This window comes from Notothenia rossii (assembly GCF_949606895.1).
Source record: "Notothenia rossii genome assembly, chromosome: 5".
Lineage (NCBI taxonomy): Eukaryota > Metazoa > Chordata > Actinopteri > Perciformes > Nototheniidae > Notothenia > Notothenia rossii.
The window spans coordinates 15627579-15643619 of NC_136903.1; the positions used below are offsets into that span (position 1 = coordinate 15627579).

Genomic DNA, 16041 nt, shown 5'->3' on the forward strand with positions numbered 1-16041 from the left:
AACATGCAAATCTGTGCAATGACTAACACAGAAATGTTGCCACTGAATGGGAAGGACAAGTGGGCACTCTGTTGCACTGTTTTCAGTTATTGTAGTAACTGTTTGATGTTAAGCATACTATTTCCTTTTATTCATTGGTTGAAACTTGGAGTGTTTAAGATTCCATCCTTGTTCCACACTCAAGGTAATGAAATCCAACACATGGACTTCATTTTCAAGTGTTGGTCCATTTAATCTATTTCATAAAATGAAATTCAAATCATTGTTTCCTTCACCTTGAGTGTCCCCTCCTTGGTCTATCAGGTGCAGACTAAATCGGACATCTTACATTAATTTCACCAAACTGATTTGATTCCTCAATTTTAAAATAAAATCATTTAATCAATGTGTTTTTTTTCTTGACTAATGCCTCACAGAGATCAAGATATAAATCATTCAAAAGATAACAGTTATAGACCAATGCATTCATATTATCAAAAGAAAAAAAAGGAAAGGAAATACAAATGTTGCACATCCTTGAGTGGTGTAATGGACTTTCATGTTTCATACAGCGTAATGTCTCTTAGCCAGTGTTAAAAGGAAGGTGGAGCTGTGTCCTTCTGTTTGGGCAAGATAACTCAGCGAGCTAATACATAGAGCAAAGGCAGCTGTGTATTCTTTTACTTTTGGGCAGATGTAGTTCATCTGGAGCCGAGCCAAAGACAGCACACAGAGGACTGCATGCGCCAAATGTGGCTGCAAACACATTTCTGATAAAGTACGAAAAACAAAAGTCCAACACTAAGATGCACTGAGGCAGAACAAGTACTTGTAAATGATTGAGAAATGAACACACACACACACACACACACACACACACACACACACACACACACACACACACACACACACACACACACACACACACACACACACACACACACACACACACACACACACACACACACACACACACACACACACACACACACACACACACACACACACCATGTATACATCACTTCAGGGGACATTACATTGACTTACATGCATTTCCTGGAGACTTATCCTAACCTTAACCATAACCAACACATGCCTAACCCTAACCAAGTCTTCATCCTAAAATGAATAAAGGGGACCTCCATTATGTCCCCATAAGGGAAGCTAGTCCCCACACGTGACTGTGTAAACAGATTTAGGTCCCCACAAGGACACACACACACACACACACACACCCCCCCACACACACACACACACAAACACACACCCACACACACCCACACACACACACACACACAAACACACACACACACACACACACACACACACACACACACACACACACACACACACACACACACACACACACACACACACACACACACACACAAGTGGGGTACACCGCTGGGAAAGTGCAGGTTTGTTTTAGTGACATGGAATATGTTGAACTAGCCTACAGCAAACATAAATAGACAGCAACAACTGAGAGATACTCAACGAGTTCAACGTTTCTAAATACATACATCCAACTAGTTCAAGGGGCCCTATGCGTTTTGGGCTATCTCTCTTCTGTTGTGTATAGGCTTTTGTGCATGTAAATGGTCTTCAAAGGCTAAGGGGCGAGACATCTCTAAGCGGTTGATCAATCACAACAGAGCCAGCTAACCAATCAGAGCAGACTGCGGGCTCTGGTTTCAGGCTGAAAAGAGGTGCTGCAGAAAAAGGCAGTATGAGAAAAAAAAGAAGACCTCTTTGAACATTAAAGCATGTAAACAGGTCACAGTAGAGGCACAGAATACAGTTATGAAACCTGAAAATTATGAAATTATGAGAACCTGGCACAGAAGACAATTATGAAATGTGAAAATGACCCCTTTAAATTCAAATCTGAGCTTTACTTGTATTGTAGTTGAATGTTTCAATTTCATGCCACACACCACTATATCAGTACATATTTTACAGGTGCAGTTAGGCTAAAGGTCACTTTACAAATGAGGATTTTACATTAAAAAAAGCTTATATAATATGATGCATCGTTAGATATTAAACTCCCCAAACATGTGCAGAACTAGAGCTGAAACATTAAGTTGACGAACTACGCAAATGTATGTAATAGAGTCAAATGCTTCTGCCTTAAATCAAGTGAGCTGACAAATGTGTCGATAGAATATCCATTAGGTGAACAATACAAGCATGTCCACTTTTAATCATATATAATTAAGTATTTTGTGTTGTTTTGTTACGTACTACCCCACTGTGTTCATGAACCTGGTCATGTTAGACTCAATTTTTTCTTGTTGTCTATAATCTTCCTAAAAGTCCAAAACCATCTTGATCTTATAGTCCACTTCTCCATCTCTGTGATTTTATACCCTGTTTGTGGCTCTTATCCTTAGTCTTATTTGTCTTTCCTGCTGAAAATGCAAATCACAAGGCTCACAATATAGTTTCCTTTTAAAAATGGCTCCCTAAAACAGGTGGTCACTGCAGTTTTAAGGCAATGTTCCTCTAACAGGATTAAATGGTGCATTTTTTTGTTACTATTTTCCGACACAGGTTAATACGTGTTGCTCTGAGTGTTTACAGCAGCAGGCGGTGTAGGTGGAATCAACTCAAAACAAAGTAAAGTTGCCAGTGATCATTGTAATAAAGGAACCTCTCAACAGTGCACATTGATGTGTTTTTAATTAAAGAGGGATTAAGCTTTATCAGGCTTTGTGTACACAAACAATACTTATTAGGGATCAGAACAAACATTAAATACCACAATATGTGTCCTTTACAATGTTTTTTCAGGTCAGAGAATAATTCAGTTAAAACAAGGACATTTACCTTAGATTCCCTGTCTGTTACACTCTCAAGCCTCTGACCTTCCCCAAATAATCATACTTCTATTAAAGGTCACAGTGTGAAACTACATCCAAATCTTTCCAAATCTTTAATGTGGAAAATTCCAAATGGGGATAGTTTATGTTCTGGGAAACATCAGGATGGTTGAGTTTGAGTTTGACTGACACCTTGCAAATACGTTTTGCAACCAACCATTACTCAACTTCGTCTCTAAACTAAAACTGAAATCTTTTGGCGGTATGAGGATATGTCAAATGGGTTTGGAGCAATTATCTGAATGCTGAAGGTAAAGGAAAAACTAATTATCTAAGTTGATCCTTTTTTTCTTGGTTCAGAGGAGAGCTGTAGTGTTCACCCTTGCAGAAAAATATAGGATCTAATTATAATAATCACGCTGCTCCTGGCAATGTACCCACCATCATCTCATATAATTTTAAATGTCGAAGCCATGTGGCAAGCTGACAGATGGGAGCTAATCTTAAATAGAAATAAGCAAACTAGTTGTTGCCCTTTAAAGACTCCCACAGGTTGTTTACCTTAAAAGTGCATTTCATATTCTTATTTCAATTATAGGAATATTGTGGGATTATGTTGAAGTGGTGGGTGAGAGAGGGGGGCGTGCATCTTCAGCATCACCCCCATGACGTCACCAGAGTTTAAAGTGGGCCGCGCTCCACCAGAGAAGGAGAGGAGAGAGAAGAGGCAGGAAGCAGCGGCAGGTCCCCTCACTACACCTGACTTCTGCCCGCCGTGCGTGCTGCACAACGCCGCTCTGAACCCCACAAACAACCTGCTTTAACCCAGCAGCATTTTGAGTTGATCACCAATGATACATGGAAGCCCGGGTCGCACCGTGGACCCGCTGAATGCTGTTTTGTCGAGGGCGATAACTTTAAATCTCAAGTCTCCAGACGGGTGAGTTTTTTTTCGCCAAACAAAAAGGGCTTTGACTTAATCGGCAGAGGATGCTAATAATGCTGCAGTGTTGTCTGTCGCCACCCCTTTACAGTATCTGCTGATAAAACAGCTTTTCAGTTGTTTTTTAATAGAGATTTGTCACATTTTTTGTTTTTGTTTTGGACGCAGCCCGCAGTAAGTTGCGGCGCAGTCGCTTGGTATTTATGGAGCCTGCTGCTTGCTGGCTGCTTGGTGTGACAAATGGTGCTTTCTATTTAATTAGGCGATTGGCGAGTCTGGAAATGTGCGTACTTTGCCAAATAAATCCATCCAGAGAGTTTTATAATTCTGCAGACATGCTATTGTTTATGTTTTTTTTGCACGGCTTGGAGACTGCGTTTTTATGCCAGGAATGCTATTAGTTTGAAGACGCAGAGATTTTAAAGTCTGTCGTTCAAGGAATGCTAATGCTGCAGAAGTGTGTTAAAATAGTTGGTTTCAACTGCTTCAATGCCAACTCTGCTTAGATGAATTATGGTGGGTTTATTCATAAGTTATGTGACTGTAGCTGATCATAATAGACCTATTGCATTTCTTGCTTCCACTGGAATAAAAATCATTTCTCATTAACATTGGTTGAAGAAGCCCCTGTGACTCAAATGTCTTTCTCAATTCTAGCTGAATTTCTCGGTCGAATTCCAACATTTGTTGTGTCTATCAAAGTCATGATGAGTGAATCAGCCAGCTGTGATCAACAACATGATTCAGTCTAGAAAGACCCCATGCTGTATGTTATGTCAATTTTGAGCCACTAGATGACAACATAGTGCAAGCTAAAGCAGCTGATTAAACTTTCATTAGTCTATTGGTCAATGAGCAGATCTGCACCATGGTTAAATAATGAAATCACTACTGCTGTTGATTTATTTTTGCAAAAAAACCAACATAAACAGACGAAGGTGGCTTTTGCTAAATTAAAAAAAAATGTTTAAACGACTGGCAAATACAGGAGGGGCACTGACACACACAGACGGTCTCATTTGAAGCCCAGTAGATACTGTTGTTTTTCCTGTTGGAGCTGCATGCACTGTATCCCACACTCTGGGTTGCCCGCATTATAGCAATTTGTCATAAAGTCATTTATCATAAATGTGCCTTGGCACTGACTCCAGCAATGCAGGATTTGTTTTGAACCTGAGAGTGACACTTTGTACAAGATGTATAAGTTCATGTTTTCAACACCGATTTGCTTCCTTACCCTTTGATAACTTTATTTCCATAATTCTTTTAAGTTTTTTGAATATTTAACGGTGACATATGTTGTTTTTAATCACTTCCTAATTTTTAGATTCTACATTATTTCCCCTATAATAACCACCCAAATCTTTCACTGTGCACAAATGAATGATTCACATCATTTAAAGTATTTGGCCTTTTTGTATTTCAATGAGTTTAAAAGTCAAAGCTATTTCAAATCCACTAAAGCAACAAATAAAGACAGTTCTGATTTCTAAAATGTGGATTAAACCTTTTTATTATTTTTTTTATTTGTTTACTCCTACAGAGCCTTTATTTTGGAAGTCAAACAAATCCACATATTATGTATAATATAGTTATGTAATTGTAATGTTACTGTCATGTAAAAACTGTGTCTCTACAATATGTTAACCATTAACCTGAGTATAAATAGCCACATGGTTTTCTGTTTGAAATTGTAATTTTCAGCCAATCAAGTAATTTATTTATTCTTTATAAGGACAGGCTTTTACTTTCTAAAGCAGTTAATACACTTTTGAAGTAACTGTATCCCATTATTATGCTCATACAGTATACACAACTTTTTAACGTACAGTAATAATGACACCTTTTAAAAAAGATTCTATTTGCAGCTTATGCACATAAAGCTTGTGTGATCAAAAATAAATTGTATTTATTTATTTATTGCACAAACGGTTGCTTTAGTCTCTCCGGGGATAGCATGCACCTGCTGAAGTGGTGTGACATGTTCAATGAGCATTCCATTTATTTTACCCTCTAATAAAGTGTCTATTCATCATCACATGTGAGCTGAGGTTGCTGTTGAATACCATCTGCCGGTCCTCAGGGTTTGGGGTTTGGTTCAAGCTGTGATTTCATACAACTTTTTCCTGGATTGAGAGGTCATGCTGCCAGAAAACAAATTGATACTCAGTTCAGCCTCAGTGCTTCAGCTCTCAGTCGAGCCAAGGACGGCATTTGCCTCCGAGACGCTGTGAATTCTGACGTTGTTTAATGAGAAGTGAGCGGACACATCTTTGTCTCATTTTCTGAGCTCTTCCAAAGCGACGGAGCCTTCAAGGGCACACGAGTGGCTTGTGCATTCGGTCGTTTTCTGTTGTTTGCTCTTTACAATCTAGTAAACCCTTTCAACTGGAAATCCTGATGTTTGGCTAAATCAATACCTTTAATTAGTGTTGATTAATGAAAGTGTGGCCGTGGTAGGCATACAGCTCTCTCATGTCACAAGGACACATTCTATTGGCAAACAGAGAAATTGCTTTAGATGTTAGGAATTTGATTTGCACACTTATAACAATGTAGATAAGACATAATGAAAGTATACGTAAAAACTGTGTAAGGACAATTTACATTTCTGAATGATTTAGAGAGGACTCACTAATTTGTTCTTTAAATATTCAATGAATGCAATTAACACTGGTTTGGATTCATGCAAGCTCAATAATCTCTTAATCACATGTGAATTAAAAGATTTGGAAGCACTCATCAGCACATATGCCGAGGAACAATTTCCCCCCGCAGGCCAGATATGTTTTTGGCAGTGTGAATAGTCTCTAGCAGCATATCTAGATTTGCAGTATACTGTGTTCTGTAGGAAAATAAGTATAATGGGTCCAGTCCACAAGGGCAAAGCATAGTCAGCTCATCGTTGTAAACTTGACTGTGATTTTGAGAACTAGTGAATACCTCAGTGTTCTGCAATATTTCAAGGCAGTGTTTGTTGTTTTGAACACTGTTTTTTCTGTCGAAGCCCCTCAAAAGTAGCAGCTTGAATGACCTTTATTCTGCAAATTAAGCTGTTTTTGTTTTTGCGCTGACTGATAGATCTTATTATTTCAGCAAAATAGCATTGAGCAAATACCCTGGAGCCAAAGCAACTGTATTAACAAAAGTTAATGAAATATAGGAGGCAGAACCTGAACTTTTTGGTATGCTTTTAAAAGCTGTGGCATTTACATTTTGAACGCCTGTGTAGGGGGAATAAAAACAATATAATGCAGCATACACCCACATCTGATCTCTTATATAACTATGTAAACATTCTAATGCTGGAGCTTTTACTCTATTGGTTGACATTAGTAAAGAAAAGCTTGTTTGAGTCCTTTTTGTCATACTTTTTTTGTTTGTCTAAGTCTGTACGGTAAAAAAAAGTCATGGTCAAGCATGATTTGCATCAACCAAGTTAAATAAGTGCAAAGTGATGCTAAATTTTTAAAACAGCATGGCAAGCTGGCATTGAAAAATAAGAGGAAATCTGCAATTTAGATTCTGCTTCAATTCTATGTTAGCTGTCCCAAAGGTCTGACCATGTCTGCATCTGATTACGCTTGCATGCATTTAATTAATAATTCGACAATGCACGGCATTGATGTCGGTCAGCCAGCGCTCTGCAGGGGAATAGATTGCCTGAGCCTGATTTCCAGCCACAGCCTCTTAGCAAGGAGCAGAAACGATGAGCTCAGGCAGATTTCAGATACAGGGGCTTCAGTGTGGAGCAGTGTTAATCCCCCCCCCTCCCTCAGGTGCAGGCGCTCTTGGGGAGGAACGCCACGGACCACAGCTCTCCCCACCGATGCTTGGCTGCGCTCTGATTAATGCACTCATCAGTTCTTTTCTTGTTTGTTTTAATGACAAGCATGTCCCTTGTGGGAATCTGGTGACTTTTTGCAAATACTGCTGATGATTCTGCTTACACCTGCCACTTTTTTCCTTTCTTGTCTTGTGAAAGGAACGTTACCATAAAGCCTGAATCTTTTTGACATGACTAGGTTGTCAGTGGGAGAGCAGGGAACCACACGACACATTCTCCAACCGAGATACAGGAAGTACATGAGCTGAGGAAATGAGCAGTGATAAGATCCCAGCGTGTTGGGATGTGTTGTGCTTTGTTGATAAGGCTATTATTCATCCTTATGCCTTAGACAGCAAAAATCCACTTCGCCATCTCAGGCATATGCTTTTTATGCATAGTCGACTTTGCAGTTTGTTGTACTTGCTTTTATAATTACGGTAATTACTGTAAAGTTTTAAAATGATTAAATCACTAATTTAGGCGGTAAAGAATCCAGAGATAATCAGTGAGCATCCTAAATGTTGGCTTTTCCTTTCATTGTAAGATCATGCGTTTAAAGATGAATGTTAATTTGACAGCATCAAAAATTTACTGAGAGGCTATAAGAGAGTATAACAAATTGTGGAAATCAGTTCAAATGTATATTATTACTTTCATAAGTGAAGCCAGTTTTTTCTACCTTCCTTTTTGTTTTTTTAAACTCAACAATACCCATTCCTGTTAAACAAACTCAAACATGAACTGCATCCTGCAGTGTGAGCTTTTAATGGGTCTTAATTATATGTCTATTAGGTTGTGTTTTGATGATCAAACAATATTTCTTCATGAATTAAAATTCCTAACAACATGTGTAATTAACATGAAATGCTGACCTGCACTTGAACTCTTAAGGACACAACCTAGGTGGTTCAATAAGTATGACAGTAAGTCCTGTATAGGCTATCTGACACATGCATACTCATTATTATTATTCACATTTCATATTATACAGTAATTCTGCAGCATGATGGATGATCATCATCCTGACAAATGCAGACAGGGAAGACTTGTGGTCATGCCACATTTGGCTGCATATATTTGACTGATGATTGATGATTAAAGTGGACAATGATTCTCTGTGCTCAACTGTCCATTAATACTGTGATGCCTATTAGAGTGTGATACCTTGCCTCTGGCACCTTTCAGAGAGGGACCTCATCATAGCATGTTTGTGTTACTGTATGTGTGCTGATATATTTACAGTGCATATAACTTCTGTGGAAGTAAAATCTGATTTAGAAACTGAGATGCTTACTTGTATACACTCTGCCTTATTGCCTCATTGCACGTATACCTGACATGGAACGTATTACAGCCACATATCAGCCACATGCTGTGCTACTCGTGTTTAATAAATGTTGAAGATGCATCTCCTCTCATCCTGTCCGATCAGTTCTAGCAAGCAAACTCTGGCCCATTTCCAATGTCTAGTGATTGATCATTGTGCTATCAGTGAGGCGCTTTGAGCTCTATAACATAAAGCCCCTGCGCTTATTCAGCACCCGGATACCTCGCTATTGATCAATGGCCAGCAGTCAGGGCAGTGAATGGAGCACAGATTGAACCACATCTGGGATTTGGATGCTGAATAACTGCCCACTCAACAGGGGCGACTCATGAATAATACACCAGGCAGCCGAGTGTCCCTCCTTTGGCCCCTCGCAGGCGATGCTTTCACACTCTGACCTGTCCAGAGAGCAGAAGGTCAGGGGGGGGGGGCGCAGGTACTTGGCACCCCAAGCACCAGCACCACTCCTGCCTGCCATGGCCATGGGGGAGTTATGAGAATAATGACTCAAAAAGTAGCAAGTAAGTTTGTAAGGGTGTCAGGGAAACGTAGCAAAACTTTTGGTTAGATTTGTATAGATTTTTAGAATAATTTCTAGAAAGAGCACAAGGCTGTGTAGGTTGAGATGGCAGAGAAAGCTGCAATCACAGACAGTGAGAGCATTTGAGTGCATTACATTTATTTTATTTTGTTTGTTGGATTTCATGGTGATGTATTACACCATTGTGATCCATGACACAATTATATTGTAGTATTTCACCCTACAGGGAGATAGAGATACAGAAAGAGTTTTAACAATGTGAACCTCTTATGAAGCAGATGATTTATAGAACATGTTTCACTGCATTGTTTCTTCAGCCCGGTGGTTTTATTATGTATCCTAATGATTATACAAGCAAACTCCTGCATTTGACTCTGGATTTATGTGCATTCTCACCATCAGTTACATTTTGGCTTCATTTTGATTCTGTCATGTAGTGATGAATTTAGGTATCTTCTTTGTGTATTCATCAGGCAGGCTGAATAAAGCCAAGCAATCCTCTCTTTGGATCATTTTTTAAAAATGCATTCATTCTAAGTAGTGGAGGCGTGTTATGCTCAAGGGGATTCAAGGACATTTAAAAGGTCATAGTCGCAAAAATTAGGCATACATCTTTAATGCAAATCTGGTTGATGGAGCTATCATTTTACTAAATTGCGATCGTCTGGTTGCACGATGGCCCGGTTTTACGTGCTGCAGAAGCATATTTTCAGACTTAATAATCATGATAGTAAATCATCCCTCTTGTAGTCATTGACTGGTAATCCAAAAGGTTAATGTGCTACACTGTCTGTCAGAGGGAGTAATCCAATGATATACAGAGGAAAGTGGGAGCTTTTAGTCTTTAATATTCTATTCTGATTGGTTATTTTTAGAAAATAATTTGCACCTAAATACACACAGATTAATCTTGTGAGAGATCCGACTGGGTCTTGGATATATCTGAATTTTTAATAGAGTTTGGCCTGCACTGGATTGATAGTTACAATACCAAAACTACAGTACATCAGTAGTTGAAAGTAATTGATTACATAATGTCAAGTACTACATGACATTGTAGGTATTTGTAATTGACTTTAACTGTTACCTTATGCTTCAACTGCACTGCATTTCAGATGAAAATATTGTAATGTTGACGTTTCGACCGGCTGAAGTAACTTTTCAAATGAATAGTTTGTGTAAAACAACTGCAGGATAAATTGATAACACATTGTTAAAGATTACATAGTGGTTCGAACTGTTTTGATTTGTGACCCCTTTTGAATAAAAATCAATGTCCTGTTTTAGAGGTCTGTGAGCTATTGGCAGGTCCAACAAGCACACTTCCCCTTAAACTTATTACACCATTTATTATCAATAACAGTTCAAATTGTCCATGGATCAGAATAATTCAAATATTAGAGAAATAAATGTATATATTATTATATATATTTTTGTTCTACCATTAGTCATCTCATCAGCACCAGATTCATCTTTGGACTCTAATAGTTAGTTACTATTTACTAAAGAAGTAAAAATGTGCTTCACCTTGAAAAGCATAGCTATGTTCTGCTTACACACTGCATCATCATGACCTTAATACTGGTTCATCAATTTATTCAAAGTCTAATTATGTCATATATAATGATATATCAATCTCATAGGCCATCTACTTTGACACTTTGTGTGTATTTTGCTGATAATACTTATGTACTTCCACTTAAACAAGATTTTAAGTTCAATAATTTGACTGGAGTATTTTCTACACTGATGTACTGATGCACTTCTGTATCCGTGCTTCTTTCCCTGCAGCACATACAGTGATCAGTAAACAACACTTGTTATGTGTTTTCCTATGTGTACCACTAATGTGAAGTGCAGTACTCTTGGTAGAAAAATCTCTACTTTGTCTGCACAGAGAGCGAGGTTCATCCAGGCGCAGTGGCTTTTATCTTCTCGCTCCCCCTGTCTGCTTCACACACCGCTTACCCTGCGACATTTGGGACGAGTTTCTCACTGCTTGGCTTCTCACATCTTGGACACTGACACAAAATAAATGAAGACACCAAGAAGACACAAGGTTCAGAGTTGGAAGGGGTTGGTGGCTGAGGTGTGAATCTATTGGAGTGTAAAATTGCCCTTGCAGCCATGCTGTTGTTTCAGCATTTCATGGCGAGCTGCTCAGCTAGCGCCTCTACTTGCCTGTTCAGTGCCTTCTTCCCTCCGCTTTTTGTTCATTTGTTTTTCTGTCCACACCCTACCTCTGCTGAGTTCTGCCCTCTCTCTGTAGAGGATGAAACCTTTATAGAATATACTAATAACTGTCTTGGCTGCTTAGTGTGCAAGATTGTGTGTCTGTGCTTCCTTGAACAGACCTCCAAAGTAATAAAGTAGCTCAGTTTTGTTCTCCTGGTGGGAAAGAGCAGAAGGTTCAACAGGTTAATAAGCATGTTAATTTGTCCTAAGATGTCCAACTGTTACGTTATTTTGAGTTAGTCACAGGGTGGCTAATTGTCTTTTTGGGGAAGGAGAGCCTTACTGGTGCGAGGAAGAGGAGGCTGGTGCTTCCTCCTGGTGGCAGCAGGAGGCCGGAGCCAGGCCGTGGAGAGAGGACAGACGCAGCGCAGAGGGCATAGCGAGACATTCTGCTGTCACTGTGATGCCTGGGGTTTATTATTAGAAGCATGGAGTGAAACATAGTGACTGTTCTAAGCAGCAGGCAGAACTATGTCACACAGGCATATTGTTATTTTTGATTCATCGAGTGGTGTTGTTTCACTAATTAGTTTTATCACGTAAAATGTAGACCTGAAGGCGGTAATCGGTGGCTTGTTTATGGTTGTGGATTCTGTGACTGTTTTGTGGATTAGTACCTAAATCCAATTAATTACAAAATATGTAATAATGTTTGACAGTAGAAAAAGCATGACAAAATTGAGGGCAAAGTTGCAGTATGCTCCATCCTATTATCTATATTTGATGATCGTGTTTACTCACATTAGTTTCAAATTGTCTGCTCTTTCTTTGAACCACTTCTGAACAGATGGCTCGCCCGGCCCCACTGCTCTCCTCCCTTGTGTGCCTGATTCTACATTCATAAAGCTAACGTTAGACTAGATTAGTTCCTCTGATGTCCATGAAGCAATTTCTTATTATTGCCTGTGGTGGAGAGCGAGCAGACTGCTGCCTGCGAGCACACAGGCCAGTGTGTCTGCTCTGACAGGCTGCAGAAAGTCTTTGTGCCCAGACTGAAAGAAATTAAAGTATGAGGAGAGTCCCCCTCCAATGGGCTGTGTCTGGTGTTGGCCTGCCCTGCGGTAAGGCAAGGTTATTCAGATGAAAGATGGTGTTGAGATTAGTGAGCCCTGCCTGAGCCCGTGGACGTCCAGCATGCCGCACTGCGTGATTTATGAGAGTCGTGATATCAGCGGTCGCCGCATGAATAAACCATGTGGCCAGAATTAAGCTCCTGTTAAACGACGCACAGCATTTTCCCAGGTGCCTCCACATCCAAATGGAAGTTGTGTTGTTAGGTTATAGTGGTTTCATAAGAGCGCGTGTTGAAGGCCCACTGCAGCAGCTGAAGAACTACCAGTGTAAAGCTTCTCTGAGGATTTTCCTAATCACTCATAATTCCCACGATTTACCACTGCTGTCAGCGGAGGGTTGGATGTTATAAATTCATTAATGGTTGGCGAGTGACTTGCAATGCAACTAAGTTAAAAAGATTTGAAGGCTTGACGCAGGAGAATGTAACTCCACTATATAATGTATTTCCATCCTATCATTTATTCAATACCATAATAACTTGTTAAATTCAAATGTTGGTATGTGTCCCCTTTTGAAAAACATATACCAGTGCTAAAACTAATGGTTATTTTTTATGATTGATTATTTAATCTGCTGGCTATTACTTTCCATAAATCAATGAACCTTTGATCTAAATGTCTGACGATTGTGAAAAACAGCAATCATAATGTTCTAAATTGGCTCTTTGTCCAAAGCTGGAAAAATGACTTCAATGGATAAATCCATGATCAAAGTAGTTTAATTGATGGCAGCCTGATTAATTAGAATTGCACCTGCAATACTCAAGATGAAGTCTCTAAATACAATATCTGTTTTTGTACATTGTATTTTATACATATATCATCAGAAACACAGTGTTTTAAAGTGGGAAACTGAAAACACAATACAGCTAATAACTTTCATATTGCACTAATGGGATCTTTCACTCATCATATGTTCAAATCCAGAGCTAAAGCAGGGTGAAACTTTTCTTCCTGTCTTTGATAACATATTGAGAACTATGTCCTATATGTCGTATGTCCTCACAAATGAGTTGAACTAATAATGTCCATAAGCAGAGCTGAGCAGTGTTATAGTCCCTCAGTGGCCGGCCTGAGATTGAGAGATTGTGAAGTTAATCCTTAGCTGGATCATGTCAAGCTGGTATTCCTAATCATTCAAGTGTAATAAAAAGAAAAGTACCCAGGAGTGCATTTTTACTGAGATCAGGTATAAGACATTGCTGCCTTGGCTGCACTTCATGCTGTCAGCATTACTGAAATTCCCATAAATGCAGCGACAAACGCCCTCTCGGGCTTTACGACTTCAATACGTTTGAACTCGATGCATTTCGCCTCTTTAAAGTGATGTGTATAGGAATAAAATGAAAAGTCAAGAGAAATTAAGAAAATGTCTTGTTGCCATAAAGATAAAAACAGACAAAATAATGTTAAATTAGTATGTTCTGTGGTGGAAGAAGTGGAACATCTGTTCTTGATTAAAACAAAAAATACTGAAATGTACTCTGTTATAAGTCAAATGTAGTACTTATTTTGCAGACTGGTCCTATTCTTAATCCAATTCATTAAACATTAACATTGTCTAAAGACGCATAAAGAAATTCTTTACTATTGTAGTGGTGTAGCTTTTGACAATGAATTGCTGAGTTGAATCTCAAACAATGATTTATAACGAATAAATCTGATTTAATTTGTTCAATCTTAATCTGCAAAGCAACCTGGAACATTAAGTTTCAGATACAATGATTAGAGTCTCTTTTTAAAAGACAAAAGTTGATCAGCTAAAGCAAATGAGCATTTGTATTTCCCTGGAAACAGGAGTTTAGTTGGGAGGCGTCGGAGAAGATGTGCCCAACTCTGGATTAATTTACTTAAATAACGATTAAACATGACAATTTAGTGTCTGTTTGATATCTACTAATACATTAAACAATATAGAGGCAAATTAAAGAAAACATTATCATTACACCATGCTCTAACTTGTCCAGGACTTGTGTACATTTATCTCACCTAATTACTTTCCACCACTTCGTCCAGTTGAAACATGGGCCTAAAATACTGCAGTAAAATCCAAGGAGCTTTAAACTGAGTTTTTGCAGGCGATAGAAGCAGACATTCAGTGTGTGCTGTTTTTATGCTCCGCTTGTCAGAAACCAGCACGGCCCCCGACATGTCATTGTCCCCCTGGCCTCCAACACATCAGCCGCTCAGGTGTGTGGCTGCAGCCGGGGGGGGGGGGCAGCTCTCTAATGAGGCCTGACTCCTAATGACTCTCAGCCCCCAGCAGCAGACAGGGATGGCCGGCAGTGGGCTTATCTCATTGGCACTCTGAGCTGCGCGGTTACACCTGTAACCTTTAGATCACTCCGAATTAGGTTGCTCCGGGATGCCTTCAGTAGTGATTACAAAACAGATTGAGTGGCCGGTAGGATTCTCATAAAAATTGTGTATGAGCCCTCCGCTTGAATCTATAGGAGGGATAATAGGCTGATGGTGCAAAGACATGTTACACACACACCCACAACTGTTCAGGCATTCTCTGTGCTGCTCCAGACAAGATTGCAATACCAAGCAATGTTTCCGTTGACTGGTTTCCATTATGTAGATGTAAATTAACACAAGCAAGAAGAAATTGAGCATTGTGATAAATGAGCACATAGAGCACTAGGATGAGACTGAGAAGCAGCTAGGGTAGATGGGAGGGGAGTTTCTGACTTGTACCAGTCAGTCATGTCTCCCTCTGAGCATCATTCATGCAAGAGTGCAGGTGCTGGTCAGCCAGGGGACGGGGTGCTTAATTGCATTGCACTTTAATAAGTCACATGCTGGAGACACACGGCTTTAATCATGCAGATGTCTGTGCTGAGGCGGTGCTGGGGACAGAGGTCTGGCTCATCAATGTTTCTGCAGGCAGGTGTCTGATGTTAACCATAGTGTCCGTGTCAAGATTCAGAAGTCCTTATCCTCACATACCCTAGCTCCGACACACACCTTCACTCTACAGTTTAACCTGCTTCTTGTACTTTGCACTTGTGTCTCCATCAATAGCCTAAGAGATGTTGCTATTTCAGCAGTTTTTCAGCGCATCAGATGTAGCAGCTCACCGAGAGAGAGGGTTTCATACTCTCAGTAATCAAAGTGATGGGGAACAGGAGAGGAATTCATTTAGGGGGGAGTAAGGTCTCTGGAGAGCATTTAGTTTGGTGTAAAGTGAACATGTTTGAAGCCAAAACAGAAACAAAATGTTTTTGCGGATGTCGGCAGATACAGGGAAGAGGAGAGGAATACAGAAGAGCCCCAAGTGATGATG

At 39.6% G+C, this 16041-nt stretch overlaps 1 protein-coding gene across 5 annotated transcripts in view; it reads left to right on the forward strand.

Moving 5' to 3' along the window:
• Positions 1 to 3530: 3530 nt before the first annotated feature.
• megf11 (multiple EGF-like-domains 11) overlaps positions 3531 to 16041 on the forward strand; it is a 71428-nt gene continuing 58917 nt past the window's right edge. For all 5 annotated transcript variants that reach the window (XM_079681473.1, XM_079681470.1, XM_079681471.1 and 2 more), the window contains exon 1: positions 3531 to 3744. The gene's annotated coding sequence lies outside the window, so the exon portion shown is untranslated. The remainder of the gene's footprint in view (positions 3745 to 16041) is intronic.